The sequence below is a fragment of the Lycium barbarum genome, chromosome 8 (genome assembly GCF_019175385.1).
Source record: "Lycium barbarum isolate Lr01 chromosome 8, ASM1917538v2, whole genome shotgun sequence".
Lineage (NCBI taxonomy): Eukaryota > Viridiplantae > Streptophyta > Magnoliopsida > Solanales > Solanaceae > Lycium > Lycium barbarum.
The window spans coordinates 92,991,486-92,999,403 of record NC_083344.1 but is presented as its reverse complement, the minus strand read 5'-3'; the positions used below and the strand labels follow the sequence as shown (position 1 = coordinate 92,999,403).

The window sequence follows — 7,918 nt, the reverse complement described above, 5'->3', positions numbered from 1 at the left end:
TTAGGCCACTGGCGACTACGGTGAACTCGTTGGCATCCCCATTTATATTATTGACAAACAAGGAGTCACCCTCATTCATCTTTTACCATAGCGTCTTTTCAGCCGAAGGCACAAATAAATTGATTGAACTGCTGATATATGCACGTCTTTGCCTGAAAATTTCAATGAACCTCCTAAAAATGGAAGTGAATAAGGCAGTCACAGGGTACTCTCTTTCATCCCTCAACATTGAGTTTAGCGACTCTGCAATGTTTGTGTTCAGCACATCGTACTTGTTGACACCTAATTTTTAACCTCTAATAATTTATTTTAATTACCCAGAGTCCTTGGATATCAAATGGAGTGAAATGTGTATTTTTTATAGGTCAACTGATTTTACAAAATTGTTTCGATAATATTTTGACATTGCATCTGGCAAAATAACTTCAATAATATTATAAATTATTTATAAATTAATTTACACATTTTCGTAATTAATATGAAGCATTTTCCAAGATTAATCAAGTAGATAATTTAAAACAATTTCTCAATTAATTGTTAAAATTACCAAAAGGATCAGTTAGCAAGCATTTTACTCCGTTTAATTCAAGAAATCTGATTAATTAAATAAGTTAATCATTTTATTTCTCAAATCTTATTTTTTTGCATATTCAATTTGCATTTGTACAATTTTCAGACTTAATCATAATTAATCAAGTGCAATTATGGTTAGTTTCATAAATTGCTTACTTTGGTTAATTGTGGCCATAATTGAAAATAGCCAATTCCATGGTTTAAATTCAATAAAGGCTATAATTGCAAATTTAAACTTATTGCATAATTAGCTGTGCCTTTATTTTGGTTAATTGGTTAATTAATCGCTATTAGTCACGATTAACGAGTATAATTACCTAATTTCTTAAATTATGGCTATTTATTTAAATAATGTTATGCTTTTCCACATATATACGCAAACATATACACAGATATACACATGTATATCGTGTGTATATGCGTATACACATACATTGGTCCTTCCCCTTTTCTTTTAAGTTGAGCGAGTCCAGCACAATATGGCCAGACCAGGCTCAACTCAGTCAACAACAAAAACACAACAACTACATTACAATACCAAACGACCCCTTAAACATGAGAGAGGGTTTTCTCCTTAGAGAAACCCTAGCCGCCCTTCGTTTACTCTCTCTCTCATCGCATCATCTGCTGGAAATGGCAAGTTTTATGGGCTGGTGATGCTCCTGTGGACCTGGTATGGTTGAAAATGGCAAGAGCATTTATTGCTCTGCCATTTTTTAACCAAAACCACCGCATATCAACCCCTTAGCAAGGTATATCCCCGTCCCCTCTCTTTCCTTTTTTTTTTCTTTCACTGAATCGCCTTGTAGCATTAATTGACTTCATACTTGCTCTTTGAACCCTCAATTCCCATTGGTTCCTTGAGAACCAACTGGATTGAGGGAAACCAATAAGAAATCAAGTCGTTCATTTTTGTTTTGTGATGAATCTGGATCGTTTATTTTGAATACAAGCTTAATTTTCAAAGAATCTTCACTTGTCCCACACCGGATCTGATTTAGGTTTTGAAATTTTAGGGGGTTCTATTCCTTCGAGGAAAAAAAAGGGTTTTGGACAAGTTTGAACACTGTTCATACACATAAAGCCTAATATTTGAGCATTTAACTCCAAATTTAGGCTATTAGTAAAATTTTATACTTAACTTCTAAAAATGTTAAGTGTCTAGTCTCAAAATTTGATTTGGTTGTTCTCGTGTGGTGGCTGAGTGGAGGAGAGGGAGCACTAAGAGCTTTCAAGTCCATTCTTGAAGCCGGCTGCACCAATAAAAGATAATTCCCTTATCATGCCTTTATGTTTATATTTCTGTTTGGTCTTTACTTAGCTTTGGCAATGTTCTTTTAGTTATTATTGTTGTTTACTGTTGATGTAGGCCTGTTAATATGAGATTGTATTAGCTTATGTTTGTTTGGTTTATTCATAGTTTAGAAAATTTGATCCGAGGATGGGGATTAATCCAGACATTCCTAAATAGATTTGAATATGCTTAAATACATATAATATGTGCCCCCAAAAGTGCTTAAAGATATCTGAATATGTCTAATTGGATCTGAAAATGCTTGAATGTGTCTGAATATGCCTAAGTCTGAATAGGTCTTGCTATGCAATGCTAAAATTAACCTGCTTTAATGATCTTGAGTTGAAACTGAGTAGACTCTGGATAAGACAGGGATTAACTAGCACTATTCCTAGATGTATTAAACTGGAAGCATTCATATAGCTTGAATTATTTTATGAAAATTAATCCTTTGGTTTTGAAAGATAAAAAAGTAAAAAAGAGGGAAAGCTCTGGTTTAAATCTGTCCAGGTTTTTTCTTTTTTTAAGAACTGTTTGTGTCATTTCCTAAAGTTATGATCTGAATGTGGAATATGAAATGCCATGGTTGAAAATTAGATGGGCAGTGGCGTAAGGCTTTCTTTTAGGGATTGAGATATGTTGTTTCTGGTGTTGTCTTGCTCATATGTGTAAATCAATCTCAAAATAAGGACACATATGTGTGCTGAGACTCTATCATGATCAAAAAGATTAAAGGTCATACCATGAGTAGAACTCTAGGTTGAAACAACTAAAATGCTAAATCTGCATCAATATTGACTAAGTGTTAGATTGGGATTGACTTAATGATGTTGTTTGAGGAGTCATAAGTGTCCATAGGCAATCGATGAACCACTTGAGATAGATGGGCCTTTTCAAAGACACCTTAAAAAAGGGATAGGAAAGAACCAAGTTCAACTTGGTTCATAGTACCTCACCTCCAAATAAGAGGTGTCATGGTACACTCTATAAGTCCATGAGGGGCATATATGCTATATGAATGCACTTAACTCTTTAAACCTCACCATTATATCAAAGGGTTGGAATAAAATGAACTTGCTAAGTGTCTAAATAAGCTATTAAGGTTAAAAGAAGAATCTGTCCTCTTGGTAGTAAAATCTTGTTTTGAAATAAGCATTAGAATACTGTAATTTCTTGATCCATTTGAACCTCTGCTGTGTGACCACTTGTCTTTGAAATTCTGTTTATTTTTCCTTGTACACTTCTCTTTTAATTGATTGAATTGGTTGAGGCTTGAATGATCACCCCATGACTTCATTGTCTTCCTAAAATTGCCTAAGCTTGTGCCTCCCTGTACCACCTCATTTGTTTGAATCTGCTGAAATCCCGTGCCCTCTTTACTGCTTGAATATCACTTAGAACCTTAGGAGTTAATGTGCCTAATTTTGATTTCTGTACCTATCTCTTCAGGTGATGAGTATTGGGGCTGTATTGAATCTGCTTCAAGTCACTGTACAGTGGTTCTAGTTGACTAAGTTTAGTTTACATTGGCCTTAGTTTAGTTCTGAAATGGCTTTAAAAATATAAATGTCGATTAGGTAGTTAATTGAATCATAAGCTCAAGGTTTAGGTTTTAAGGCTAGATGTACATAAAATATGCATGGGTTGATAAAAGAAAGGAGGGCTATGCACATGATATATACTTGATATGCATATCCAATGTGTACATTATAGGCATAATATGTATATACATATGAATAGTTCGGCATATACAGAGCGTATATCAGTCACTTTGAGGAATAGAAGGCCCACTGGCTTGAACACTTAGTTGAAATTTAGAGTTGGTAGAATTTGGGGCTGGCCCATTCTAGTTAGTGTAAAAATAGCCCGCATCTCACACCTTGTTAAAACAGGGGAGAAAGGGGGCTCAGGCAGAATTGTTAAGATGTGTTGATGGGCCTTTGGGCCCAATTTTTTGAAATTGAATATGTATATATGTGTATTCACTTTATGTATATATAAATGTTGTATATATGGTGATAAGTTCAGTAGTATCTTTCTAACCTATTTCCCTTTTTCCTTCCTTCTCTCCATTTCATGGCCACTTGGGCCGGGCCAGCCCTCACCTGTTGGGCCATGGCGCAGGTCAATTCTTTTACGGCACAAGCAGTCTAGACTGACGAAAGGGAAGCTAGCATTATGAGATCGCGTTGAAGGCCCAACACTATGGGTGAAAATGGCTAACTAGGGGTTTGGTACACCCCTAACCCACCCCTCTCTTTTATTCATGATATTTTCATTTGAATGTCGTATTTGTATAACTTGTAAGAATTCACATTAGATATTGGAAGCTTTATTTTTAGACCTTGTCATCTTATGACAACGGTACATATGTCGCTCAGTAGACTTTATGTCCCCAAACGGTTCTCAAAAGCCGGATTAAGTAAAAAATAATTTTCTAAGACTTGAAGGGTAACAAAACATTTTCTTGGTATAAGTTAAAAAGAAATAGGGAGAATTTTTTCAAATCACAAGTGTTATGATGTTTTCTCAAACAAATCGGGTCAATTTGGAAAAAAGGAACACATCTTCATAAATTGAAATGGATTCAAAATTAAGACTGAAACTGAATCAAATGATTTTGGGTCTCGAACCACAAGAATTTGAACTGCAAAACATAAGGTTTTGGGCCTAAACCCACTTAAACCTTGATTCGAAACAAGGCGTGTGGGGGCAGAAAACCCGTCTGATTTTAAAACAAAAAGGGAATTGGGTTTGAGCCCACACGAGTAGATTTTATCAGACATATATACTCTGATAAAATACATTCGCAAATACGATGCTTTAGGATAAGACGTTCTAACATATTACATGGACGGACCCGAGACAAATTGTGTGTGTGTATATATATATATATATATATAAAATCAAATCCATTTTTGATCATTTTATAAGCAAAAAGTACATTATACTTATACATTAAAAAAGCTTATTCTTATTCGGATATCTTAATCCGAACCTAAACCACCCTATATATAAATGGAGCATATTCAAATCTCTTTCAAAACAAATGATATGCAAACAAATGGAAAATGTTTTTATGATGCGGAAAATAAAAACTTAATAAGCAGTTTAACAAATAATCACACACTGGAATTCGAAGGTCACCCGTATAGTACGAATCCTTGATACTGGGTTGCCTAACACCTTCCCTAGGGGATCACTAGAACTCTTACCTAGAACTTTGGATTACGAAGGATTTTTCATGGTATTTGAATAAACCCTTCACCTTTGGTTTTCCTAATTTCCTAAAAATTAGACGGCGACTCTTTTCAAAAACAAGTCCGAACAAGCATCAACACACTCGCAATAGCTTTTCGAGTGCTAACCTCACCCACGAAATGTGAACTGTGACAGATGGCGACTCTGCTGGGAACTCAAAGGTTCTGACCATAAGGATTCCAGTAGAATATGAATTTATCTGCTTTAACTGCTTATGTGTCTACTTTTCTGCAAATATAAACTGTTATTTCATGCATATCAGAACTCCGTCACTCCTGACATTTATTTTACACTTTGTTTCAAAGAGACTTCATGGAGCACGCAGTCGTTCCTTCACTAAAAAAAACCGAATATTTCTTTTGGAATCGTTATAAGACGAGGTTGGTTTGTGGTCATCCTACAACCCTAACGGTTGAGCCCCAGTTGTCCGCTCGGGTGCTAGGTCACTTGCAAAAAGCCCACTCTAGTGATAACTAGGATAGAGCGAAACCAAATTCCTACCGAAATAGAGCATTCATACCTAGACGAGCCTTGGGTATCTCAGACCTACCTAAGGCTCATTAAGAAGCCTGCCCAGTGTTTGAACGGTCTATGACCCGAAGACACCGCATTTAATTTATGTGCTATATGGAAAAGTGCTTGTGCCTATGTGTTGAACCATTAGCCTTGCGGGAAGGGAGGAATCTTAATAGTGTTCTGTTTTGTAGATGGAACGAAGAATTTAGTTTGACATTGTCCTCGAGGCTACATATTTACTTAGAGCATGGTGGGAATGGTTAGGTGATGCACATAGAAGGACTATCAATTGGACCCTGGGTCACTTACCCTCAATTATGACTATGAAAGGTCGCCCGGAGCTAATATGTTACACCTTGCACTTTTAGAGCATGAGCATGAACATGCCACGTACATCACCGTATTAATGGAGTATCGGATACGTCCCATGAAGTTCTGGAAGGTACCAACCATGGGAAGTATGTAACAATGAAGTGAAGGATGAACTACGATCTCGTAAGTCGTAACCAAGAATTACAACCTTGAAACCAAAGGACATTACCATTATCAAGTATGATTAATGATAAATATCATGTATGGAGAGTCTCGGAAGATTTCGGGACCAAGCAAATCGAAGATAATAAGTTTGACAAAAATTTGGAAAAAAGTTGGCAGAATTTTGGGTCAACTTTGGAGGGGAATATCTCCAGGAATATTAGGAGAGGTATTTCAAAAGCCTAAAATAAAGTTCACCGACTCTAGTTTCCAACACAACAAACCGCTCATCGATACGACATCGGAGTAGAGAATTATGGACGTTACAAGATAGGCTGACACAGAAGTAACGTGCGCTACAGTAACCGAGCTGCTACAGTACCGTTATGATATAGTAGCCGCGCTGCTACAGTAACTGCTACAGTAGCCGCGCTGCTACAGTAACTGCTACAGTAGCCGCGCTGCTACATTACGAACCGACTTTAAAACCTTATAAAAGGGGTTTTACCTCTCATTTTTCATCCAATCACTTCTCAAAATCTCCCAAACTTTCTAGAATAATCCCCCAACTTTCGTCCATAGAATTTTAGCTCAAATTAAGTGAAATCTCCGGATTTACGTTTGAACAGCGTATAGTTATGATTATAAAATCGTATAGCGACGAGTTTTGGCTCAAGTTCAAGGGGGAATATGAAGATATCGCGATATTAACGAGAGTAAGGTATGAATCTCTTCTTATTAATGTTAGTTTCAGTTTATTTACGGATGTAAAGTTTTTAAATAGTCGTATAACGAGTTGGTTAGTTATGGAACTTGGAAAACATCTTGTGGGATGTTTATGGAACATGATGGTATTGGAAATGATGTTGTTGATGTTGGTATTGTTGCTGTTGTTGTTGGTTGTTGAATTATGATTTTGGGCTAGGCATATAAACAGGGGAGATGCTGCCCGAATTTCAGCGGATTTTAAGGAGATTAAATTTGAAGGCTTAGTATGTAACAATTGGCCTAACCATAGTATGAATGGTCTTATATGTAGATTGCGAGATCGAAAATAGGTGGGAAAGCCGAGACGTGAATTTTCAGGTATGTTAAGGCTAGTCCCTTTCTTTCCAAAGGCATGATTCCTTTCTTGTGAACCCATAAACGTTTTCTAAAATGTCCTTATTCTCAAAAGTTAGAAGTTCATGATTCTAAAAGCTTCTTATGATACTAAATGTGAGATGTTTTCTATGATGAACATGATGATGATGATGATCCTATTTCTAGAGATTCCAAAGCTTATGATTTTAATGCTATTATGAGATAATTGAGCTTATTTCATGATTTCATGATTTTATTCATTGTTATTGATCTCACTTTATAATAATTATTCCTTCAAGGTGAGATATAGCGATGATGATTGTTCCATAATATAAATCGGAGGTTACCGACCTTACGTCACTCCGATAAAGTTGTAGCTTTTAATTGGGCTCTCATGCATGCTTATGCTTATGTATGATTACACCAGGCCTAGTTGGCCGGGAATGACACCACTTCGGTGGGCGTCTTATGGATAATGATAACATCGTGCCTAGTTGGTCGGGCATGACACCACTAGTGGGCGGCATGAAATGGTTACCCCGGACACCGGAGGCCCGGATGCGGGCTAATGATTATGTTAAGTACATGCATATGATATGAGACATCTTTTATTTAAAGGTTAAGCATGCATGATATCCACCTTATGAGGCAATCAGATGTACAGTTTATCTTTATCTCATGTTATGTTCCATATTTCTTATTATGTTGTTATTTATG

At 36.3% G+C, this 7,918-nt stretch overlaps 1 long non-coding RNA gene across 1 annotated transcript; it reads left to right on the top strand.

Annotated features, from left to right (window-relative positions):
* Positions 1 to 1,046: 1,046 nt before the first annotated feature.
* On the top strand, positions 1,047 to 4,234 carry LOC132606311 (uncharacterized). The gene is made up of 2 exons (XR_009569689.1): positions 1,047 to 1,325; positions 3,966 to 4,234. It is a non-coding gene; the product is annotated as an uncharacterized LOC132606311 (long non-coding RNA).
* Positions 4,235 to 7,918: the final 3,684 nt, after the last annotated feature.